Source organism: Salmo salar, chromosome ssa10 (assembly GCF_905237065.1).
Source record: "Salmo salar chromosome ssa10, Ssal_v3.1, whole genome shotgun sequence".
Lineage (NCBI taxonomy): Eukaryota > Metazoa > Chordata > Actinopteri > Salmoniformes > Salmonidae > Salmo > Salmo salar.
The window spans coordinates 98,695,341-98,721,452 of record NC_059451.1 but is presented as its reverse complement, the minus strand read 5'-3'; the positions used below and the strand labels follow the sequence as shown (position 1 = coordinate 98,721,452).

At 44.2% G+C, this 26,112-nt stretch overlaps 1 protein-coding gene across 1 annotated transcript in view; it reads right to left on the bottom strand.

The window, feature by feature from the left end:
* lrrc4ca (leucine rich repeat containing 4C, genome duplicate a) overlaps nucleotides 1-26,112 on the bottom strand; it is a 117,719-nt gene that overhangs the window by 27,454 nt on the left and 64,153 nt on the right. Inside the window, 1 exon segment of the mRNA XM_014125110.2 lies at nucleotides 21,516-21,587. The gene's annotated coding sequence lies outside the window, so the exon portion shown is untranslated.

Genomic DNA, 26,112 nt, shown 5'->3' with positions numbered 1-26,112 from the left:
CGAAGTACGGTAATGGAATATTTAGAAATGTTTTGTCACGAATTGCGCCATGCTCGTCACCCTTATTTACCCTTTCGGATAGTGTCTTGAACGCACGAACAAAACGCCGCTGTTTGGATATAACTATGGATTATTTTGAACCAAACCAACATTTGTTATTGATGTAGAAGTCCTGGGAGTGCATTCTGACGAAGAACACCAAAGGTAATAACATTTTTCGTATAGTAAAGCTGACTTTGGTGAGTGCTAAACTTGCTGGGTTTCTAAATAGCTAGCCCTGTGATGCCGGGCAATCTACTGAGAATATTGCAAAATGTGCTTTCACCAAAAAGCTATTTTAAAATGGTAGATATCGAGTGCATAGAGGAGTTCTGTATCTATAATTCTTAAAATAATTGTTATGCTTTTTGTGAACGTTTATCGTGAGAAATTTAGTAAATTCACCGGCAGTGTTCGGTGGGAATGCTAGTCACATGCTAATGTAAAAAGCTGGTTTTTGATATAAATATGAACTTGATTGAACAAAACATGCATGTATTGTATAACATAATGTCCTAGGGTTGTCATCTGATGAAGATCATCAAAGGTTAGTGCTGCATTTAGCTGTGGTTTGGGTTTATGTGACATTATATGCAGCTTGAAAAATGGGTGTCTGATTATTTCTGGCTGGGTACTCTGCTGACATAATCTAATGTTTTGCTTTCGTTGTAAAGCCTTTTTGAAATCGGACAGTGTGGTTAGATTAACGAGAGTCTTGTCTTTAAAATGGTGTAAAATAGTCATATGTTTGAAAAATTGAAGTTTTTGCATTTTTGAGGTTTTTGAATAACGCGCCACGGGATTACACTGGCTGTTACGTAGGTGGAACGATTTGGTGCCACCTACCCTAGAGAGGTTAATCCATTTTAGAATAAGTGTCACGATTTCCCGCCGAAGTCGGCGTTCGACGGTCGACGTCACCGGTCTTCTAGCCTTCGTCGATCCACTTTTCATTTTCCATTTGTTTTGTCTTTGTTTTCTACACACCTGGGTTCTATTCCCCAATTACATGTTCATTATTTAACCCTCTGTTGCCCACATGTTAGTGTGCATGTTTATTGATTGTTCATGACGGTACTTGTCGGCTGGTTATGTTTGCCGGGTTATGTATTTACGCCCGTTATTTTCGAAAGTGACCGATATTTCTCCGCACCTTGAGTATTGTCTGTATACTGGTGCTGACGTGGAATTAAATACCTTGTACACTCATTTCTGCTCTCCTGCGCCTGATTCACTGCACCAATTACCCACCGCCTGACAGAAACACGCACCTCAAAATGGAGTCAGCAGGAGCAGGTGCCCTGGTATTAGGGGTTGAGGAGCGCATCCAGCAGCACCCTGCCATGCTCCTGCATCTCGGCACCGCCATGGATCGCGTCCTGCAGACCATGGATCGTTGGGAGAGAAGAGGAGTTCCTCCAGCGCCTCCACCAGCACCACCACAGGCACCACCACTCACCCCTCCTTCACCCGGACCCAGTGGTATTCGGCTTGCTCTTCCGAGGGAGTATGATGGGACGGCTGCCGGATGTCAGGGGTTCCTACTCCAGCTGGAGCTCTACCAGGCAACCGTTCACCCGGCTCCTTCGGGTCGTGGGAGCGTGTCCGCCCCTCGTCTCCTGTCTCTCAGGGAAAGCCCTGGAGTGGGCCAACGCCATATGGGGGGAAGGAGAAGCGGTGCTGGACCAATACGAGGATTTCACCCGCCGCTTCCGGGCAGTATTCGACCACCCGCCTGAGGGTAGAGCGGCATGTGAACGTCTCATCCACCTGAGGCAGGGGACGAGGAGCACACAGGAGTTTGCATTGGACTTTTGGACCCTGGCCGCGGCGCGGGATGGAACGACAGGGCCCTGATTGATCACTACCGTTGTAGTTTGCGCGAGGATATCCGATGGGAGTTGGCCTGCAGGTACACCAATCTCACCTTTGACCAGCTGGTGGACCTGTCCATCCGGTTGGATAACCTGCTGGCTACCCGCGGACGTCCAGATCGGGGTCTGTTGATTCCATCACCCAGCACCACCGCGCCGACGCCCATGGAGCTGGGAGGTGTTGCGCTTAGGGCGACCGGAGGAGGGGCCGTTCCATGCACAATCTGTGGCCGTAGAGGGCACACTGCCGGTCGGTGCTGGGGAGGTTCCTCTAGGAGTCGAGGCAGCAGGCAGGGTACTCTCGTGTTAACCCAGGTGAGTCGGCACCAGGCTCATCCAGAGCCCTCTGTTGCTCACGTTTTTGTTTATTAATTTTCCTGAGTTTTCACCGCATTGCCAGCATAAGGCGCTCGTAGATTCAGGCGTAGCTGGGAATTCTATTGACAGTTCATTTGCCCATAGTTTAGGGATCCCTATTGTTCCAGTGGATATGCCCTTCCCTGTGCATGCCCTAGATAGTCGACCATTACGGTCCGGGCTAATTAGGGAGGCCACCGCTCCACTGAGCATGGTTACGCAGGAGGGTCCCAAGGAGAGAATCAGTCTTTTCCTTATTGATTCTCCTGCGTTTCCATTGGTGCTGGGCCTACCCTGGTCTGTCATGACCCCACTATTTCGTGGCAACAGAGGGCTCTCACGGGGTGGTCACGAAAGTGCTCGGGCAGGTGTTTAGGGGTTTCCGTCAGTGCTACTACGGTGGAAAGTCTAGACCAGGTCTCCACTGTGCACATCCCCTCTGAATATGCTGATTTGGCTCTCGTCTTCTGTAGAAAGAAGGTGACTCAGTTACCACCCCATCGACGGGGGGATTGTGCGATAAATATCCTGGTAGATGCAGCACTTCCCAGGAGTCACATGTATCCCCTGTCACAAGAGGAGACAGCGGCTATGGAAACATATGTCTCCGAATTCCTTTGGCCCTCCACTTCACTTGCCTCCTCGAGTTTCTTTTTGTGAAGAAGAAGGATGGAGGTCTGCGCCCGTGTATTGACTTTTGAGGCATCAACCAGATCACGGTGTGGTACAGTTACCCGCTACCTCTCATAGCCAGTTGGATAGAGTCAATGCACAGGGCGCGCTTCTTCACAAAATTGGATCTCAGGAGCGCTTATAACCTGGTGCGTGTCCGGGAGGGAGACGAGTGGAAGACGGCTTTTAGTACTACCTCAGGGCACTATGAGTACCTCGTCATGCTGTACGCATTGATGAATGCCCCATCAGTCTTCCAGGCCTTTGTAGACGAGATTTTCAGGGACCTGCACGGGCAGGGTGTAGTGGTGTATATTGATGACATTCTGATATACAAGCGCCCGAGCATGTGTCCCTGGTGCGCAAGGTGCTTGGTCAACTGTTGGAGCATGACGTGTACGTCAAGGCTGAGAAATGTCTGTTCTTTAAGAAGTCCACCGACAGGTGCAACCACGACCGCTGTGGAACGGGTAAGGGTTGTAACTTTCCTCTGGGCAGGTGCCTAGGGGCCTTGCACTGGGCGCACACTGAGCAGGATGAAACATAAACCCTCACGTCCTTAGCCAAGGTGGACCACCAGTACTTCCCACTAAGACAGCGCACTGTCTGACCGATGCCCGGATGACCAGAGGAGGGTGACGTGTGGGCCCAATAGATCAAACGGTCGTGGACAGCAGATGGAACGTAAAGATGCCCAGCGGGACACTGGAGGGGAGTGAGCTCTGCACGCAACGCCCGCTCGATGTCCGTATCCAGCTCCCACACTACCGGTGCCACCAGGCAAGAGGCCGGGAGTATGGGAGTGTGATCCATGGACCGCTCCTCCGTGTCATACATCCGGGACAGTGCGTCTACCTTAGCGTTCTGGGAACCTGGCCTGTAGGACAGGGTGAAGACAAAACGGGTAAAAACATGGTCCCCCCCTTCAGCAGTGAGGTAATGGGAGCCGCTACCTGACCAAAACCCTGGATAAACTTTCGGTAGTAGTTGGCAATCCCTAGAAACTGCTGCACTTCCTTTACCGTGGTGTGAGTCTGCCAATTACGCACGGCTGAAATGCGGTCACTCTCCATCTCCACCCCTGAAGTGGAAATGCGGTACCCTAGGAAGGAGACAGAATGTTTAACCTCTATGGGCTAGGTGGGACGCTAGCGTGCCACCCGTGGTGCACTCCATCAACAGCAGGTGCATTTCAAGAGCGGCAAATTTGAATCCAAATAAATGTCAAAATTCAAATTTTTCAAAAATACAACTATTTTACACCATTTGAAAGATAAACATCTCCTTAATCTAACCACGTTTTACGATTTCAAAAAGGTTTTACGGCGAAAGCATAAATTTAGAGTATGTTAGGACAGTACATTTACAAGAGTTGTGTGTAATGTTTTGTCAAGTCAAAGACAGGGTCACCAAAACCATAAAACCAGCTAAAATGATGCACTAACCTTTTACAATCTCCATCAGATGACACTCCTAGGACATTATGTTAGACAATGCATGCATTTTTAGTTCTATCAAGTTCATATTTATATCCAAAAACAGCGTTTTACTATGGCATTGATGTTGAGGAAATCGTTTCCCTCCAATAACCGGCAGTCAAGTCAGCGTCACAAATTAAATAATTAAAATTAGAAAACATTGGTAAAATATTATATTGTCATTTAAAGAATTATAGATTTACATCTCTTGAACGCAATCAACTTGCCAGATTTAAAAATAACCTTACTGGGAAATCACACTTTGCAATAATCTGAGCACTGCGCCCAGAAAAATACGCGTTGCGATACAGACTAGACGTCATGTTGGGGAGATCTAAAATCGAAAATACTATGTAAATAATCCATTACCTTTGATTCTCTTCATCAGATGTCACTTCCAGGTATCACAGGTCCATAACGAATGTAGTTTTGTTCAAAAAAGCTCATCATTTATGTCCAAAGATCTCCGTCTTGTTAGCACATGATCTAAGCCAGCCGGACTTCTCGTCATGAACGAGGGGAAAAAATATATTTCCGTTCGTTCAAACATGTCAAACGTTGTATAGCATAAATCATTAGGGCCTTTTTAACCAGAACATGAATAATATTCAAGGTGGACGAATGCATACTCTTTTATAACGTATTGGAACGAGGGTACCCAACATGAACTCGCGCGCCAGGTGTCTAATGGGACATCATCGTTCCATGGCTCTTGTTCGGTCAGATCTCCCTCCAGAAGACTCAAAACACTTTGTAAAGGCTGGTGACATCTATTGGAAGCAATAGGAAGTGCCAAAATATTCCTCAGCCCCTGTGTTTTTCAATGGGATAGGTTTAAAGTCAATACAACACATCAGGTATCCACTTCCTGTCAGAAAATGTCTCAGGGTTTTGCCTGCCAAATGAGTTCTGTTATACTCACAGACACCATTCAAACAGTTTTAGAAACTTTAGAGTGTTTTCTATCCATATATAATAAGTATATGCATATTCTAGTTACTGGGTAGGATTAGTAACCAGATTAAATCGGGTACATTTTTTTTATCCAGACGTGCAAATGCTGCCCCCTAGCCCTAACAGGTTAATAGCCTGTTGGGGATCTTATCCCGGTATAGGGATTCATTGTCAAGAGACCATGGTGGGAAATTCAAAACTGCAAGAATCTAATAATTTCAATTTCTCAAACAATCAACTATTTCTCACAATTTGAAAGATAAACATCTCCTAAATCCAACCACATTGTCCGATTTCAAAGAGGCTTTACGGCGAAAGCATAAAGTTAGGTTATGTTAGGAGAGTACATTGAAAATAGCTGTGTGTAATGTTTTGTCAATTCAAAGACAGGCGTCACCAAAAGCGGATAACGAGCTAGAATTATGCACTAACCTTTGACAATCTTCCTCAGATGACACTCCTAAGACATTATGTTATACAATACATGCATTTTTTGTTCCATCAAGTTCATATTTATATCCAAAAACAGCATTTTACAGTAGCGGTGAAATTCAGATTTTTTTTTCTCTCTCAAATGCTTCCGGTGAACAACGTTACAAATTACAAAATTACTATTCGATAACATTGGTAAATTATAATATTGTCATTCTAATATTCATAGTTTAACATTTCGTAAATGCTACTGCATTGCCAGATTTCAAAATAACTTTACTGGGAAATCACAATTTGCAATAAACCGGTGCTGTGCTAAGAACAATAGGCTAGGCTATACAGGTTAGCACCATCTTGTAACCATGTAATATCAAAATTACTATTGTCAATATTCCCTTACCTTTGATTATCTTCATCCATTGGCACTTCCAGGAATCCCATGTTCACAACAAATGTGCTTTCTTTCAACAAAGTTCATAATTGATGTCCAAATAACTCCAAGTTGTTAGCGCTTCGGTAGGCTACTAAAAAGTAGCGCGGAGGGGGGGGGGAGTCACGGCGAAAAGTAAAAAAAATAATCTATTTACGTTCGTTCAAACATGTCAAACGTTGTTTAGCATCAATCTTTAGAGCCATTTTTAACGTGAAACATCAGTAATGTTTCAACCCGACCTCTCCTGTGTCTTGAAAAACGTATTTGAAAAATGTATCGCATCACATGATTGCGCAGGTGCAGCCAATAATGAAGTGACGACATCCCAGGGAGGTCAACTTCTCTTCCTTGTCATCCAGTCTCTGTTCATCATAGACGCTTCAAACAACTTTATAAAGATCGTTGACATCTAGTGGAAGCCGTAGGAAGTGCGAAATGAATCCTTTCTCACTGTGGTATCTAATAACAATGACTAAAAAAAAATAGTACAGCCACAATTTTTTTTTCTCAGGTTTTTGCCTGCCATATGAGTTTTGTTATACTTACAGACACCATTCAAACAGTTTTAGAAAATTCAGAGTGTTTTCTATTCAAATCTGGTAATAATATGCATATCCTAGCTTCTGAGTTGGTGTAGGAGGCAGTTAAAAATGGGCACATATTTTTTTCAAAATTCTCAATACTGCCCCCTAGCCCCAACAGGCTAACGGATCTTCCTCCCTCACAGGGTAACACCACGATCCTGGTCGTTGTGGATTGGTTTTCTAAGTCCTGCCGTCTCCTCCCTTTGCCCGTTCTCCCTACGGACCTACAGACTGTGGAGGCCCTGTTCACACACGTCTTCCGGCACTATGGGGTGCCTGAGGACATAGTATCTGATCGAGGTCCCCAGTTCGCATCAAGGGTCTGGAGGGCATTCATGGAACATCTGGGGGTCTCGGTCAGCCTTACCTCAGGTTTTCACCCCGAGAGTAACGGGCAGGTGGAGAGAGTGAACCAGGATGTGGGTAGGTTTCTGCGGTCTTATTGTCAGGACCGGCCGGGGGAGTGGGCGACGTTCATACCCTGGGCAGAGATGGCCCAAAACTCGCACCGCCACTCCGCCACTCCTCCACTAACCTCTCCCCCTTCCAGTGCGTACTGGGGTGCCAGCCGGTTCTGGCGCCTTGGCATCAGAGCCAGATCGAGGCTCCTGTGGTGGACGACTGGTTTCGGTGCTCGGAGGAGACATGGGACGCCGCTCATGTGCACCTTCAGCGGGCCGTGAGGCGTCAGAAAGCTAGTGCAGACCGCCACCGCAGTGAGCCCAGGTGTTCGCACTGGGGGACCAGGTCTGGCTCTCGACTCGAAACCTGCCCCTCCACCTGCCCTGCCGGAAGCTGGACCCACGGTTTGTGGGGCCATTCAAAGTCCTGAGGAGACTGAACGAGGTTTGAGACAGGTTACAGCTTCCCCCCGATTACTGTATTAACCCCTCATTCCATGTGTCTCTACTCAGGCTGGTGGTGGCTGGTCCACTCCAGGAGTCTGAGGTGCGGGAGGTACCTCCGCCCCGGCGTATGCAGATCGAGCCATACTGGACTCGAGGCATCGGGCGAGGGGCCTTCAGTACCTCGTGGAGTGGGAGGGGTATGGTCACGACTTCCGCCGAACTCGGTCCCTCTCCTTGTTCGGGCGGCGTTCGGCGGTCGACGTCACCGGTTTTCTAGCCATCGCCGATCCACTTTTCATTTTCCATTTTCCATTTGTTTTGTCTTTGTTTTCTACACACCTGGTTTCTATAATAAGGCTGTAACGTAGGAAAATGTGGAAAAAGTCAAGGGGTCTGAATACTTTTCAAATGCACTGTAGCTATACCCATTGAATCTTATACTGCATGTGTAGCATGCTTGTATCAAAATAAGAAAAGAAAAGTACACTAAAGCAACATATCAAGGTTATGAGTTACAGAAACGAGCCTTGTCATTTGTAAGCCCTTGAGAGATACCTTGCAATGGTTCTAAATTAACTCTTACATGGTTCTTCTATAAACACCTGAGTGAGTGTATGTTATATAGAAGCAACGTATAATCATGCATTTTGATTATGCTAATTTGAACAACCATTATTTAAGGTACTAGACTATTTAAGGTTCCCACCTCTACTGTGAAGCACCTGATACATTCAAATACAACCACACACAACTAAGATTCTCACCGCACACTTTTATTTGACGCTATTTTGATATATAACACATTTCTCAATTTCTGCCACTGGGGTGGCTGGCAGTGGCTCATTTGTGAGTCAACACTGACCATCGGTCTACATCCAGCCAGTGTCAGGGAGGGCGATGTGGCCATCGGAGCATGAAAATAACCATGTAACGTGTCTGCAGGGCAGCCCATTCTCTATACAAATGAGCTGGGATCATATCCACGGGCTACGTCTACAGCACCGAGCCAGCCACAGAGCTGGAGCAATCGTCCGATTCCCCAGTCGGGGAATGACCCCGGAGCAACACATTTTCATGACAAATGAGGCGCAGTAATTCCGATTGGCCTCTTTAGACACGAGTTTCGGGCAGAGAGCTCATTTAGACTGCTGGCCCTGAAACCCATGTACGACCACAGCGTCATGCACATGCACACAAACACGCACGCAGACACACACACACACACTCATGAATAGATACGGATATAGACACACACCGGCACACAAATGCACACACAGACAGAAGGCACAGAGCGTCGTGTTAAGGTAAGTTTACATTCTGCAAACACACAGGCTCATTCATTCAAACCCACATCACACACACACATACACAGACATACACATACCCTCTGTCAATACCTCCCTTTCTTTCACAAACACAGATTTTCTTTGTCATTGCTATTGTGTATACCTCACTGAATTCCTGACCAATTTCTTCACTAACCAATGAGAGAGAGAGGTCTGTTGTTGTAGTCTGTTGTCCTTTAATGTCACTGATTTATTTCCACAATTAAGCAGAATCTGACACCCAGGTGCTTTATCGATCATTTCAGGCTGAGGAGAGGGAGGGGAGGGCACAACTCAGGAGATGTGTATTGGTCTAGATCAATCTCCCTGCATGTTTTCTTTCACAATCAATGTCCAAATAGCTCTATCACATAGGCAAGGATAAAATCCCCAAGTCTGTGTTTGTGTGCCTTTGTGAGTCTGTCTATGTTTGCGTTTGTGTGAGTCTGCATTTGGTCATGCTGTGTGTTCGTGTGTGTACCTCCCATTCTGTGATGCTTCATCCTGTTAAGGTTTCCGAGTGACTGTGGTTAGAAAATGGCCGCTAAACATTATGCTGTCATTTCATGGCTGTGTGAGGCAGTCAGAAGCATCTCTCTCTCTCTGTCCACATTAGTCCTGTCAACCTGGGTGTCTGGCAGAGGACAGGGTGACCATGCACAACATCCAGTCTGACCCGGCCATCTAGAGGTCACAACCCTGGGCCGCCAGGCTGCAGGCTAGAGCAGCAGCAACAGCAGCTTCTGGTCTGTGTGATGGAAGACGTGCCACAGACGCAACAGCTGCTGGACCAGGAAGAGAGAGAGTCAGAGAGGCAGCTCCCAGGGAACAGCTGTCTGCTAAAGGCTACCAGGGAGGGCAACAACTAACCAATCCAGGTGTTTGGTGAAGAATGGAGGAAGTGTTGTGTTGAATAACCTTTGTGACCCATTTGGTTTCTGTGAATGGGGTAACTATAATCAAAGGTGTGTTATGAATTTGGATTTTGTTTCAAATACAATTGAATAAGCACAGTACAGTAACAACCCGTTGCATTTCTGTTTCAGCATATAAACCAGAGGTGTATCTTTATATGTAGTTTTCATCTTGAAGTGCTTGTGTGGAACACTGCATCGAGGAGCTTAATGACTCATGTTGACTGAGCTACAATACACATACCAAAGAATGGAGGAAGAGACAGAGTCAACTGAGAAATCTAGACACCAAGCCTATGGATGGAGGAGTGTCATTCCCACGATAGAGTGCCTATATCTAGTTAATAACAGCTAATTGAGCTCCAGGAGCTCTCTATCATGCCCCGTGTATTTCAGTACACACCAGTGCAATTGTTTGTGTTCAACCAGGTTTACCTTTCAAACGCGCTTGGGAACATTTAGCAATGACACTGATGTTTGTTGTTGCACTGCTGCCGAGCTCCTGGTGATTCTGCTTTTAGCCAATCAGTAACACACAAGACGAGCACACAGACAAACAGATACTCACAACACGCATGGCCGCATGACTTTGTCTGAAATTGGGGGTGCAAAAATAAAATATTCATATTACAACATTTCTTCATATTTATGAACAGAACACCACTTTTTTATTAGGTTCCGCCACAATAAATTATATTTAACTTGAATACTTGAATGAAACACACAAGGCCAGAAAAAATATGTGTGCATTTATCTAGGCCTATATGCAAACAGTGCAGAACAATTCCTAATATACAGTGCCTTCAAAAAGTATTCATACCCCTTGACATATTTCACATTTTGTTGTGGTACAGCCTGAAATGAAAATGGATTAAATATATGTTTTTTTTCTCACCTATCTACACACAATGGCCCATAATAACAAAGTGAAAACAATGACATATATCTTTTAAACATTTATTGAAAATCAAATACACATATGTAATTTACATAAATATTCACACCCTTGAGTCAAAACATGTTAGAATCACATGTGGCAGTGATTACAGCTGTGAGTCTTTCTGGGTAAGTCTATAAGTCTATTTCTGGGTGACTTTAACCTCCCCACGTCTACCTTTGACTCATTCCTCTCTGCCTCCTTCTTTCCACTCCTCTCCTCTTTTGACCTCACCCTCTCACCTTCCCCCCCTACTCACAAGGCAGGCAACACGCTTGACCTCATCTTTACTAGATGCTGTTCTTCCACTAATCTCATTGCAACTCCCCTCCAAATCTCCCACCACTACCTTGTATCCTTTTCCCTCTTGCTCTCATCCAACACTTCTCACTCTGCCCCTACTCGGATGGTATTGCGCCGTCCCAACCTTCGCTCTCTCTCTCCCGCTACTCTCTCCTCTTCCATCCTATCATCTCTTCCCTCTGCTCAAACCTTCTCCAACCTATCTCCTGATTCTGCCTCCTCAACCCTCCTCTCCTCCCTTTCTGCATCCTTTGATTTTCTCTGTCCCCTATCCTCCAGGCCGGCTCGGTCCTCCCCTCCTGCTCCGTGGCTCGACGACTCACTACGAGCTCACAGAACAGGGCTCCGGGCAGCCGAGCGGAAATGGAGGAAAACTCGCCTCCCTGCGGACCTGGCATCCTTTCACTCCCTCCTCTCTACATTCTCCTCTTCTGTCTCTGCTGCTAAAGCCACTTTCTACTACTCTAAATTCCAAGCATCTGCCTCTAACCCTAGGAAGCTCTTTGCTACCTTCTCCTCCCTCCTGAATCCTCCTCCCCCTCCCCCCCTCCTCCCTCTCTGCGGATGACTTCGTCAACCATTTTGAAAAGAAGGTTGACGATATCCGATCCTCGTTTGCTAAGTCAAACGACACCGCTGGTCCTGCTCACACTGCCCTACCCTGTGCTTTGACCTCTTTCTCCCCACTCTCTCCAGATGAAATCTCGCGTCTTGTGACGGCCGGCCGCCCAACAACCTGCCCACTTGACCCTATCCCCTCCTCTCTTCTCCAGACCATTTCCGTAGACCTTCTCCCCTACCTCACCTCGCTCATCAACTCATCCTTGACCGCTGGCTACGTCCCTTCCGTCTTCAAGAGAGCGAGAGTTGCACCCCTTCTGAAAAAACCTACACTCGATCCCTCCGATGTCAACAACTACAGACCAGTATCCCTTCTTTCTTTTCTCTCCAAAACTCTTGAACGTGCCGTCCTTGGCCAGCTCTCCTGCTATCTCTCTCAGAATGACCTTCTTGATCCTAATCAGTCAGGTTTCAAGACTGGGCATTCAACTGATACTGCTCTTCTCTGTGTCACGGAGGCTCTCCGCACTGCTAAAGCTAACTCTCTCTCCTCTGCTCTCATCCTTCTAGACCTATCTGCTGCCTTTGATACTGTGAACCATCAGATCCTCCTCTCCACCCTCTCCGGGTTGGGCATCTCCGGCGCGGCCCACGCTTGGATTGCGTCCTACCTGACAGGTCGCTCCTACCAGGTGGCGTGGCGAGAATCTGTCTCCGCACCATGCGCTCTCACCACTGGTGTCCCCCAGGGCTCTGTTCTAGGCCCTCTCCTATTCTCGCTATACACCAAGTCACTTGGCTCTGTCATATCCTCACATGGTCTCTCCTATCATTGCTATGCAGACGACACACAATTAATCTTCTCCTTTCCCCCTTCTGATAACCAGGCGGCGAATCGCATCTCTGCATGTCTGTCAGACATATCAGTGTGGATGACGGATCACCACCTCAAGCTGAACCTCGGCAAGACGGAGCTGCTCTTCCTCCCAGGGAAGGACTGCCCGTTCCATGATCTCGCCATCACGGTTGACAACTCCCTTGTGTCCTCCTCCCAGAGTGCTAAGAACCTTGGCGTGATCCTGGACAACACCCTGTCGTTCTCCACTAACATCAAGGCGGTGACCCGATCCTGTAGGTTCATGCTCTACAACATTCGCAGAGTACGACCCTGCCTCACACAGGAAGCGGCGCAGGTCCTAATCCAGGCACTTGTCATCTCCCGTCTGGATTACTGCAACTCGCTGTTGGCTGGGCTCCCTGCCTGTGCCATTAAACCCCTACAACTCATCCAGAACGCCGCAGCCCGTCTGGTGTTCAACCTTCCCAAGTTCTCTCACGTCACCCCGCTCCTCCGCTCTCTCCACTGGCTTCCAGTTGAAGCTCGCATCCGCTACAAGACCATGGTGATTGCCTACGGAGCTGTGAAGGGAACGGCACCTCCATACCTTCAGGCTCTGATCAGGCCCTACACCCAAACAAGGGCACTGCGTTCATCCACCTCTGGCCTGCTGGCCCCCCTACCTCTGAGGAAGCACAGTTCCCGCTCAGCCCAGTCAAAACTGTTCGCTGCTCTGGCACCCCAATGGTGGAACAAGCTCCCTCACGACGCCAGGACAGCGGAGTCAATCACCACCTTCCGGAGACACCTGAAACCCCACCTCTTTAAGGAATACCTAGGATAGGATAAAGTAATCCTTCTAACCCCCCCCTTAAAGGATTTAGATGCACTATTGTAAAGTGGTTGTTCCACTGGATATCATAAGGTGAATGCACCAATTTGTAAGTCGCTCTGGATAAGAGCGTCTGCTAAATGACTTAAATGTAATGTAATGTATAAGAGCTTTGCCACCTGTATTGTATAATATTTTCACATTATTATTAAAAAAATTCTTCAAGCTCTGTCAAGTTGGTTGTTGATCATTGCTAGACAGACATTTTCAAGTCTTGCCAAACATTTTCAAGCCGATTTAAGTCAAAACTGTAACTAGTCCACTAAGGAACATTCAATGATGTCTTGTTAAGGAACTCCAGTGTAGATTTGGCCTTGTGTTTTAGGTAACTGTACTACTGAAAGATGAATTTCTCTCCCAGTGTTTGTTGGAAAGAAGACCACGTTTTCCTCTCGGATTTTTCCTGCGCTTAGCTCTATTATGTTTATTTTTATGTAAAAAAAACCTCCCTAGTCCTTGACGATGACAAGCATAAGCATAAAATGATGCAGCCACCACCATGCTTGAAAATATGAAGAGTGGCACTCAATGAAGTGTTGTGTTGGATTTGCCCCAAACATAACATTTTGTATTATGGACCTGAAGTTGATTTCTTTGCCACATTTCACTCAAGGTTTTCAGTTATACTTTAGTGCCTTATTGCAAACAGGATGCATGTTTTGGAATATTAATTTTTTTGTACAGGTTTCCGTCTTTTCCCTCTGTAATTTAGGCTAATATTGTGGAGTAACTACAATGTTGTTGATCCATCCTCAGTTTTCTCCTATCACAGCCATTAAACTCTGTAACTGTTTAAAAGTCAGCATTGGCGTCATGGTGAAATCCCTGAGCGGTTTCCTTCCTTTCTGGCAACTGAGTTAGGAAATATGCCTTTAAATTTGTAGTGACTGGGTGCATTGATACACAATCCAAAGTGTAATTAATAACTTCATCACGCTCAAAGGGATATTCAATGTCTCCTTTATTTATAGGTGCCCTTCTTTACGAGGCAATGGAAAACCTCTATGGTCTTTGTGGTTGAATCTCTGTTTGAAATTCACTGCTCGAATAAGGGACTATAATTGTATATGTGGGGGTATAAAGATGAGGTAGTCATAAGAAAAATCATGGTAAACAATATTATTGCACACAGAGTCCATGAAATGTCTTATGTGACTTGTTAAGCACATTATTACTCCTGAACTTATTTAAGCTTACCTTAACATTGACACAACTGTGGAAAGCATCGGAGTCAATACGGGCCAGCATCCCTGTGGAACGCTTTCGACACCTTGTAGAGTCCATGACTCAACAAATTGAGGCTGTTCAGAGTGGAAAAGGGGGTGCACCTCTATTAGGAAGGTGTTCCTTATATGTTCTACACTCAGTGTATACTCAGTTAAAAGATTGATTTATTGAAATTACAATATCACCTGGTGATATTATATCATAGAACACAATCTTAAATGCAGTAACCTTAGCAGTTGTGCTTGCTTGTAGAAGCCTATAGCTGTGAAATGGCATAGCCTTGTTTTGTTAATTTAGCAGACAAGATACGTATTTACTGAGCCATTATCACAGTCAAGACACACCTATATTAAAGTAAAAAAACACAAGGTAATATAACAGAATAAAATGGAACAGAATATTTTCGATTTAGTTTATTCTGCCTGTTATTTGGAATTTTCTAAATGGACAATTCCACATCGAAAACTGCATGGTGATGAATTACAGCCACACATCTGTTTGGTGAGTAGGCCTAGGTTTAATGATTCTGAAGAAAACATTATCTTTGTCTTCATCAAACCAATGTTTTTGCATATTTTGAGTGTGTAACGAGTCTATGTTTAGGGGGGTTATAGTGTAGCCCTAGGCTAACCAATTCTAAATGGCACTAGCAGTTTGCGAAAGGGACTAATTTGAAAATAGATGGGACACAAATATTTTGAAACTGCATCTTGTTGATGGAATATAGCTTGGGTACCCCTAACAGTTATAAACATTTATATAAGCATGTACAGTGCCTTCAGAAAGTGTTCACACCCCTTGACTTTTTCCACATTTTGCTGCATCATGTTATGGGTATGCTTGAAAGAGTTAAGGACTGGGAAGTTGTTCAGGATACAAAATAAAAGGAATTGCGCAAAGCACAGCAAAGTCCTAGAGGAAAACCTGGTTCAGCTTTCCACCAGACACTGGGAGATGAATTTACCTTTTAGCAAGACAATAATCTAAAACACAAGGCCAAATATACACTGGAGTTGCTTACCAAGATGACATTGAATGTTCCTGAGTGGCGCCATGATTGGCTCAGTGTTCTGTCACTCATTGGGACCTGAACATCACTGACATCATGATTCAACCTTATTTTTTCCCAAGTCCCCAGTTGTCTTGAACGCACCATGAATCCAGTGAATGCCAATCTTTGATGACAAAGTTTTATGACAAAATTTGCCCACAAGAAGGACTGCCGTGCCACCTTCCTGTTCAAGTGAGCGCAGTACAACAAGGTGAGTCCAAAAATGGCTTGTATGCTGCTGCATACATGATGTAATATGCTAGGGAGATATGCATACTGTAGCTAAGAAAGTAATACTAAGTGTATGTTGTGTAGTAAGCTGTTAGTAGCCCATGTGCCTCACCCTAATAATTTGGTCCCTTTCCCCCACATAACTTAGCCTACTGTTCTGAATTGGTGGTACACATGTTACCTTATAGCCTGTTTTAAAGAAATATAATCTTTGAATATTGTACGAGCTTTCATTGTCTGCTTTAACTTCTCTAGGGTAGGGGGTAGTATTTTCACATCCGGATAAAAAACGTACCCAATTTAATCTGCATATTACTACTGCCCAGAAACCATATAAATACTGCAAAAACCTGAGAAGATTCTGTACAGGAAGTGCCCTCTCTGACCATTTCTTGGCCTTCTACACTCTCTTTATTGAAAACTGAAGATCTCTGCTGTAACGTGACACTTCCTACGGCTCCCATAGGCTCTCAGAGGGCGCCAGAACGTTGAATGATGACTTTGCAGCCCATGGCTGAAAAACAGTAGCGCATTTGGTAAGTGGTCGATCTGAGAACAATGAGACGGGTGCACACGTGCACGTGAAGAGGCCATTTTCAACTTTGAGTCTTTGAACGAAAACAGGGTTTCCCGGTCGGAATATTATCGCTTTTTTACGAGAAAAATCGCATAAAAATTGATTTTAAACAGCGTTTGACATGCTTCGAAGTACGGTAATGGAATATTTAGAATTTTTTTGTCACGATACGCGTCCGCGCGTCACCCTTCGTCACCCTTCGGATAGTGTCTTGAACGCAAGAACAAAACAGAGGATATTTGAACATAACTATGGATTATTTTGAACCAAACCAACATTTGTTATTGAAGTAGAAGTCCTGGGAGTGCATTCTGAAGAAGAACAGCAAAGGTAATCCAATTTTTCTTATAGTAAATCTGAGTTTGGTGAGTGCCAAACTTGGTGGGTGTCAAAATAGCTAGCCCGTGATGGCGAGCTATCTACTCAGAATATTGCAAAATGTGCTTTTGCCGAAAAGCTATTTTAAAATCGGACATAGCGATTGCATAATGGAGTTCTGTATCTATAATTCTTAAAATAATTGTTATGTTTTTTGTGAACGTTTATCGTGAGTAATTTAGTAAATTCACCGGAAGTTTTCGGTGGGTATGCTAGTTCTGAACATCACATGCTAATGTAAAAAGCTGGTTTTTGATATAAATATGAACTTGATTGAACAAAACATGCATGTATTGTATAACATAATGTCCTAGAAGTGTCATCTGATGAAGATCATCAAAGGTTAATGCTGCATTTAGCTGTGGTTTGGGTTTATGTGACATATATGCTTGCTTGGAAAATGGCTGTGTGATTATTTGTGTCTATGTACTCTCCTAACATAATCTAATGTTTTGCTTTCGCTGTAAAGCCTTTTTGAAATTGGACAATGTGGTTAGATTAACGAGAGTCTTATCTTTAAAATGGTGTAAAATAGTTGATTGTTTGAGAAAATTGAATTGTGGTATTTTAGTTGGTTTTGTATTTCGCGCCGTGCGATGCCATTGGCTGTTGGCTAGGGGTTCCGCAGGCAGAATGGGGTTCCCGCTAGCAGAACGTTTGTCCTCAACAGGTTAATGTCTTATTCTAAATTACGGATTGCCTCTTATCCACTCATCATCCCCTAATGCCATAGTTTGTACATCTCAATTGTCAGTAGAAACCACATTTGTTTAACCCTTGTGTAGTCTTAACGTGCTGTATACTCCCTTTGTCCTAAGTGTAAAAAATAACCCGCTTTCACTAAACCCCTGAAATAAAGCAGCTTAATTGAATTTTAAACTTCAAATCCATTTTGCATGAAAAAATAACCTGTCATTCATCACATACTTTGTGAATATCTGGGTTTTCTTTCTACACAATGCAGAAAGACTGCATTTAATCAGTGGGCACCACTCTTTTTAATTACAACACACCTGTCATAATTGTTTTCTTTACTAAAGTAGAGTTTTATTATTATTATTATTATTATTATTATTATTATTGCTAAAGGTACTGCATAGCTGTAAACATATATTTTTTGCAAGAAATTGCACTTGTATAGCATAAGAAAGTAGCAGAAATGTGCAGAATGTAGTTTTGAATGCATTTTATTGAAGGGAAACAATAACAGTATTGAACCTTTTTGGCAACATGGTGATATATTCTTATATACTGTACAATGAGGAATTCAACTACAAAATACTTGTCTTCTCCCATTTTTTTAACCATTGCCCCACCCACAAGGTGTATAAAGAACAACAATAAATAAGAATAAAATAAGGTAATAGATACAAAACAAAAATGTGAAGAACATAAATCAATCAACTCTAATTAGCACATGTAGGACAGTATGCAGGTGTGTGTGCATGGACTTTGCAGATGTATTTCTCTCATGTGGAGCACATAGTATTTGTTTTCCAGTCCTTCTTTGGTGGCAGAATTGGCATCTCCTCCTCTTGCCTGCCCCCGCTGCAGCCTCAGGTGGATCAGGACAAGATTCAGCCCCCTGAACAGCTTTCATAAGCGCTGCAGAGGCTGCTGTGCGGGGGAGGTGCTCCCTTCTTTGAATGTGTGGGGTCACAAGTGCCTTTCCCTGCTGCTCCAGGAGGAAAAGGCACTTATTCCGCTTTTCAGGCATCCAGGTAGTTGATCTTGTTGATCTTGTTCCATATCACAAAGGCATTGTATGAGGACACGTCAATGATGTTACAGAAGATGACCAGGGACCAGCGGGCAGTTATCCCCCTGCAGCTGTAAGTTCCAATCACCTTGTCCAGGTTGTCCATGCCTCCTTTGTTGTGGTTGTAGTCCAGGATGATGGCTGGCTTCCTGTACTCACGATCACTCATCTCAGATGTTTGTGCAGTATGCTCAGGAGGAACACATTCTTGTTCCTCTTTGGGAGGTAAGAAACTAGAGTGGTGGCAGGGGTGAAGGCAAACTTTGATGAGAAGGCCTCTCTCCCCCTTGTTGCGAGGAGAAGCAGGGGGGAGCTCGGGCTTGTTCTTTCTAACTGTGCCAACCATGGTGATCTTCCTCTTCAGGAGCTGCTGGCTGAGTTCAATCAGTAGCACACATAATCTAATTTTCTCATTTTGTGTGTGTGTGTGTGTGTGTGTGTGTGTGTGTGTGTGTGTGTGTGTGTGTGTGTGTGTGTGTGTGTGTGTGTGTGTGTGTGTGTGTGTGTGTGTGTGTGTGTGTGTGTGGTTTTTGTGGTGTGTAAATCATTTTATAACTGCCGGTTCAAAAATGACCCTAAGACAATCTTTGTACCCTGGTGGTGTACAGCTTTCATGGAAATATGAACAAAGGCGATGTTTCACTTTTTCTAATTTTGCGGTCACTCTAGGAAAAGTCATCAAATTTCAAGTTGAAAAAATATAATTTAGGGGTTTTCTCTGCTGTTAAACATAGTGGGGGGTCATTTTTGACCCTTCATTTTAGGGCTAGGGGGCAGTATTTTCACTTTTGGATGAAAAGCGTGCACAGAGTAAACGGCCTAATACTCCGGCCCAGAGTAAAAAATTAGCAAATTATTAGTATATTTGGATAGAAAACACTCTAAAGTTTCCAAAACTGTTTGAATGATGTCTGTGAGTATAACAGACCTCATATGGCAGGCAAAAACCTGAGAGAAATCCAACCAGGAAATTAAATTCTGGTTCCTGTAGTTTTCTCAAGTCCTTGCCTTTCCGACACACAGTGAGTTAGGACTCAAATAGCACATCCTAAGGCTTCCACTAGATGTCAATAGTCTTAGAAAGTTGTTTGAGCCTTTTGCGGTAAACACAGCCCGAAGGAGAACGCTGGTAAGCAGGTGACCAGAAAAACACTTCAGTTCATTGTGCACATTCACATTAGAAGATACCTGCGTTACAAAACGTTTTTCAAGATAATGCATGGGTCCGGTTGGAATATTATTGAAGTTTGAACTTAAAATGGCCCTAAAGATTGACGCTATTCAACGTTTGACATGTTTGAACGAACGTAAATAGTACTTTTTTTACTTTTCGTCGTGAAGGTTTACTCACGCACCCTACATTTTGAGTAGCCTACTGAAAGCGCAAACAACATGGAGTTATTTGGACATAAATTATGAACTTTATTGAACAAAACAACATTTATTGTGGACCTGGGATTCCTGGAAGCGCCTTCTGATGAAGATTATTAAAGGTAAGTGAATATTTCTTATGCTATTTATGCATTTAGATGACTCCAAGATGGCCGGTGTCTATAATTGCCTGCTTTTTTTTTCTGAGCACAGTACTCAGATTATTGCAGATTATTATAATTCTTTGAATAACAGTTTAATATTTTATCAACGTTTATAATGAGTACTTTTGTAATTTGTTGTGCTGATTCACCGGCAGTTTCGGAGGAAAAATATTTTCTGAACATCACGCAATGCTGTTTTTGGATATAAATATGAACTTGATAGAACAAAAAATGCATGTATTGTCTAACATAATGTCCTAGGAGTGTCATCTGATGAAGATTGTCAAAGGTTAGTGCATAATTTTAGCTGTTTTTCTGCTTTTGGTGATGCTTGTCCTTGCATTGAAAATGTCTGTGTGTAATTTTTTGTCTATGTACTGTCCTAACATAATCTAACTTTATGCTTTCGCCGTAAAGCCTTTTTGAAATCGGACAACGTGGTTGGATTCAGGAGATGTTTATCTATAAAATTGTGTAAAATAGTTGTATGTTTGAGAAATTTGAATTATGACATTTTGTTGTTTTCGAATTTGGCGCTCTGATTTTTCACTGGCTGTTGAATAGTGTGAACCGTTGGTGGGACGTTTGAGAAATTGAAGTAATAGCATTTCTAAGGTATTTGAATAACGCGCCACAGGATTCCACTGGCTGTTACGTAGGTGGGACGATTTCGTCCCGCCGGCCCTAGAGAAGTTAATTGTTGCATTCGGTTTCACTGGTTAAATAAATATGTGGAACCACAAAAACGCTGCATCTTGGTCCGCTCCTTCTAACAGCTGTGACAGCTGGCATGCATCAAACTATTTTTTGGGGGGTTTGCCCCACCAAGATTTACATGCTTAAATCGCCATTGCATAGGGGACAACACAGAGAATTAAGATAATTTAATATTGCTATCAAAGTGCTAAGGAGAGTAAATATCAAGGGGCTAACTTAGTAAACAAGAGTCGAATACTTGAACTTGATACAGTTTTTTAGATACATAATCATACATCCACAATGACTAAGGAATTAGCGCACCTTTGGTGCTACTATATGCTTTGTTATTTCCTGGAACTGCATAAAGGAAGATTATTGGAACTGAGATATCAATTTTTATTGTAATAGGACACCACTGCCTGACAAAGGCCACCCCGAAACCCAGGTCTCTTTGGACCTCCCTTCAGGCCAATGAGGAGTCATATCCCTGTCACTAAATCCCATGCTCCGCCCCTCCCCATCAGACTGGGCGGAGTCAGGCCCTGCGGCTAATCCAGGATCAGCCTGTAGCCTCTGGTTGTCTCTTTTTCTCCTTTTGCCTCTTGTTCTGCTCTCACCTGCCAATTTATTCACAGTCTCCGTGGTTTCTGGCCATCCTCACGTTTGCTCGCTTCGGCTGCTGGCTCACCCTGAAAGGAGAAGAGGAAAAATTACTCATTATGAATACTTAAAAAAAGAGAAAAGAATGACTGTGTTTACAACGACAAGCCAAGCTGCTTGGATGACACTTGGTTTTGTGGACTCCTCACTTGGCAACGGCGGCTAGCGGAGTGCATTGGTACTGCGTAGAGGGTGCCAAGGTCTTTGTTGAAGCGGGGCGATTGTAGTACCGCCAAAGCAAGGGCTTAGCGAAAGGAAATGTTCTACCGGATAGGCATGGAATCACAGAGACTCTTATTAGTATATCCCACTCCAGCTATAGACCTTTAAAAATACATTACTGACACAGAATTCTGGCTAGGCCTATATCGAGTATCGCTGGAGACAATGTTGGCAGACTGAACCTGTTTTCATTAACCATGTGGAAACCATAAAAATCTTATCCACCCACCTGACAAAAAAATAACTCATACCTCCCCAAAACCCTTTCTTCTCTAAAAATATCTCTCTACATTCCTGGCTCTATCCCCTGCCCCCTCCCTCCTCCTCCTCTCCCTCCTCCTCATCTCCCTTTCGGCTCTGCTGAGGCAGGTTTCGGTGCTTTTGAGGAACCAAGCGTTACATAACTGGAGGAGCAAACGTCCAGCTGGGCCAAAAAGGAGACTTTCTACTCAATGGGGGTGGTCTGCTCCACATACCCCAGGGACAGCGGACAGTCACATCTAACCATAGACGGAGGAGAGGAAATAGAGGATCCGCTCACTGAATAAATGATAGAGGGGGGGAAAAACACACCGATAAAGCCCTCAATCCTTCCATCCATTAATGCAAAGGGACGAGTGTTAATAAGGGAGTGTTTGATCCTCAGGAACATAAAAGTGGAGGCCTTTCCTGACCGCTGTCCTTATTTTCAGACTGGGTCTACAGTGGACTCCTCTCCTTGTCTCATCACCTTCATCTGCACTGTTCTGTTCTGAAAACAAAGAACAGGTGATAGCAATATGGTTGTTCCCTATCCAGCACTTGCTTTCACCTGTACATTTCCTTCCCCTCAGAGCAGATGAAGGCAGGAGACATGGAGAGGAAGTCTCTGTAGACAATTGAGATCCCTTGTCAGGGTTTTCTCGCTTTTTCGCTATCTCATCCATGCTGCGGCCCAGTGGGCGCTGTTCCACATTACTGTTGCATTATTTGCAGGGGCACGCAGCTAATGGCATTAAAGCCTTGCGTAAGCCCAGAGCATCCAAATGTGTGTCTCTGTGTGTGGGACTTGGTCTGTGTGTGTTTGTGTGTGTTTGTGTGTGCGTGCATGGGTGTGTGTGTGTGTGTGTGTTTGAGAAATTGTATCGAGAGAGAACGAGCAAGAGAGGGTTTGTGTGTACAACAATGAACTCATCACACATCACACAATACACTCCCTGAGGGCCCAAAACAGTGCATCTCTCGCTCACTCTCTCTTTTTCTCTCTGGAGCTAGCTGACGCCGCAAAGCATATATTCAACTGAGAGTGACTAATTATACTAACAAAGAAGATGACGGAGATGATGGATATGAGCATTGCCACACTAATCATCATCATCCTCATCCTCATCAACAATGATATCTCCATAAAACAAACACGCACATGCACATGCACACACACACACACACACACACACACACACACACACACACACACACACACACACACACACACACACACACACACACACACACACACACACACACACACACACACACACACACACACACCTCCTACTTTGACAAAACACTGCATCATCACATTTCCAACTGTGGATCCAGAGTCAATGTCTCATAACGTGGAGAGATATTTGTTCTCTCTAATGAGGACAGAGGAAAATACATATTCAAATATTATGTCAGAGAGAGACGAGTACAAGGGCTGGAGAAGCCTCCTCTGTGGCTGGGTCCTACCATGGGAGGATGGGGAGATGTAACCTACAGTTCATTGATATGCATTCACTGTTTGAACTATATATAGTTAATATATAGACATGCTGTCTATTTCAGCTCAGCCACGGGATGGAGAGAGTTCAGGTTAGTGCAGCTGATGCTCCGAGGAGGAGAATGGATGGAAAGAACAGCAGCATATATTTTGAATAGTTGTCAAGACATCTCTCAACATTAATAAAAAATCCTAACAGAAAAGTCCTGAAATTGTATTCAAGGCACCATTTCACTTCGATTTCTGTATTTTTCTGTGAAATGTGTTCTACCTTTCCATATGGGTGAATGGCACTCTAACCGATTGTATCAAATGATGGGTCCTATGTATGGGATAAGTACAACAATTTACTAGTGGTTTTTGGTCTACTGATAATAACCTCTGAATTCACCAACCCTTGAAGTAATTTTCCACACAATGTGCAACCTCAATTTCAACCCAATAAACCTAGAGATTGCAATACCTCCTCCAAATCTCCAGAGACTTATGCTTGTAAGCTACCACCTCCCCACTACAGCAGTGGGGCTAACATATACCATACTCGTATCTCTCCCTCTCTTTATCTCTCCTGAACTCATGGACACAAGGTGTATCGCTCCAGGAGTATAAGTCCAACAAATCAAGCGATGTCAGCAATCTGCGCTCCTTCTACTCCTCTGGCCGCCCTATCCCCATCTGACCCACAGGTCACCCTCCATCACCCTGTGGAAATGACCAAGAAGTGCTGTCAGGCCCAATTAATGGGCAACACAGCCGCTTGTATAATTAAGGCTTGGGCTGGGGGGGGGTCGAGGCTGGGGTGGTGAAGGGTGAAGGTGAGGCCACCCTGGCCAGGAACAGGAGGTCCCGGAGGTGCTGTGAATGCTGAAATCACCTGGGCCGGTCCTCCCATTAATCATCACCTAATGGTAAATCCATCTGTGGATGGACCAGCTCTCTCACCAGGCCAGCACACACACACTGACCTCACCACCAAGTAACAAGAGAGAGGGAGGGAGGAAGGGGAGAGGGGGATGTAATTGAAAGAGAGACAGAAAAGGAAGAAAGAGATGTATAGAGAAAGAGAGATAATAGTACACGTAGATGGAGATGTGTTTGGGGTGGAGAGAAGAATGAAGACATTGGGAAAAAGAGATCAAATGAAGGGAGGGAATAGCCTGCTGTGTGTGCAATCCAGCTAATAAAGAATGTCTGGATGCCCCGCTGTTAGGACAATGTCTGAAGACCAGACAACAATTGGTGTCGAGACAACAAATGTCAATGAAACATTTGAAAGACTTGTATCTGAATAGCTGTTCATCACACATACTTCAAATATCTTTATGAAGGCACCAGGAGGTTGACTAGGAGTATAGGGTTGCGGGCCCGACAGCAATCTTTGTGTTGCGGTCGTCATTTTTCGTGCTGTGGGTGGGAGCAGGAGGTCAGACAGACAACTTTGGGATGAAAATATTTTTTGAGTCCTGCAGATTATTTGGAAACGGTCTTTTTTCTGCTTGGCATGGGTTAGCATAGGCCTACCTTTATTATTAATAGCACATATTTGCTGCATTATTCACAAACTCAAAATCAGCTGCTTCGACTTCAATCAGTCTACCTCTCCTCTTCTAGTTGTGTTTGCGTGTTCAAGTGTGCCTGTAGTAGCCTATATGTGTGGTCTCAATAAAAGAGAGTAGGCTGCCTATGAATGAGTGGAGAATCACGTGGCAGTTATCTTTCCAAGGAAATTAACTTAATTATGATTAGAATAATAGTTTGGTACGGTGTCTGTAAATAAATATTAATAATGTAAAGAAGTGAAAGGGGCTCAACCAACATGAGTCAAAGTGCAGTCCAAAAATGTTTCAATAAATATTGATTACCCATGTATTTATCTCTGCCTGCAAATCCTCATCCTAAAAGGTAGGCTATATCCTATATACAAAACGTAAGAGAAAGTGCAAGTGACCCGCTGTCATCATGCTTGCTGCTTCAAGTAGCCATGTGTGGTCTCAAAGAGTGGGCTATAGCCTATGCATGGGCGGAGAATCACGGGGCAGTTTATCTGTCCACGGAAATGTACTTTATAAATATGATTAGGCTATAGTTTACTACATTGCCTAAAATAAATATGTTTGTCTCCGTCTGAAAATGGAGAAAGTGCAAGTCTTTCCAACTCTACTCTCTTCAAACTAAGACTAGTAATACCGATAGCCTAATATAATGGGCCATGTGAGAATCTCTGGTAATTTAGCTGATTTTTTGTTATTTTCTCTTAGGTTATTTTTGCGCATTTTGATATTAACTATAGGGCGCAGGTTTCCTGGGACTATGCCTGGCAAGTGTGCTGCGTCACATATGCTTAAAATAGCATTGCTGGACTGCAATTGGGTTTGGGACCAGTTTTTTGCAGTAGCGGGTGGGAGTCGGACAGAAAGCCAGCGGGTGTGGGCGGGTGCAGTATGAAAAGCTGCGGGTGTGGGTGGGAGCGGGATGGAATAATCAGTCCCGTGCAGACCTCTAACTAGGAGGTTGGGGAGAAGCAGACAGCTTTTCCCAGCTGCCAATGATAGTTATAATAGAGTCATAACTAAGACCTAACAGTGATC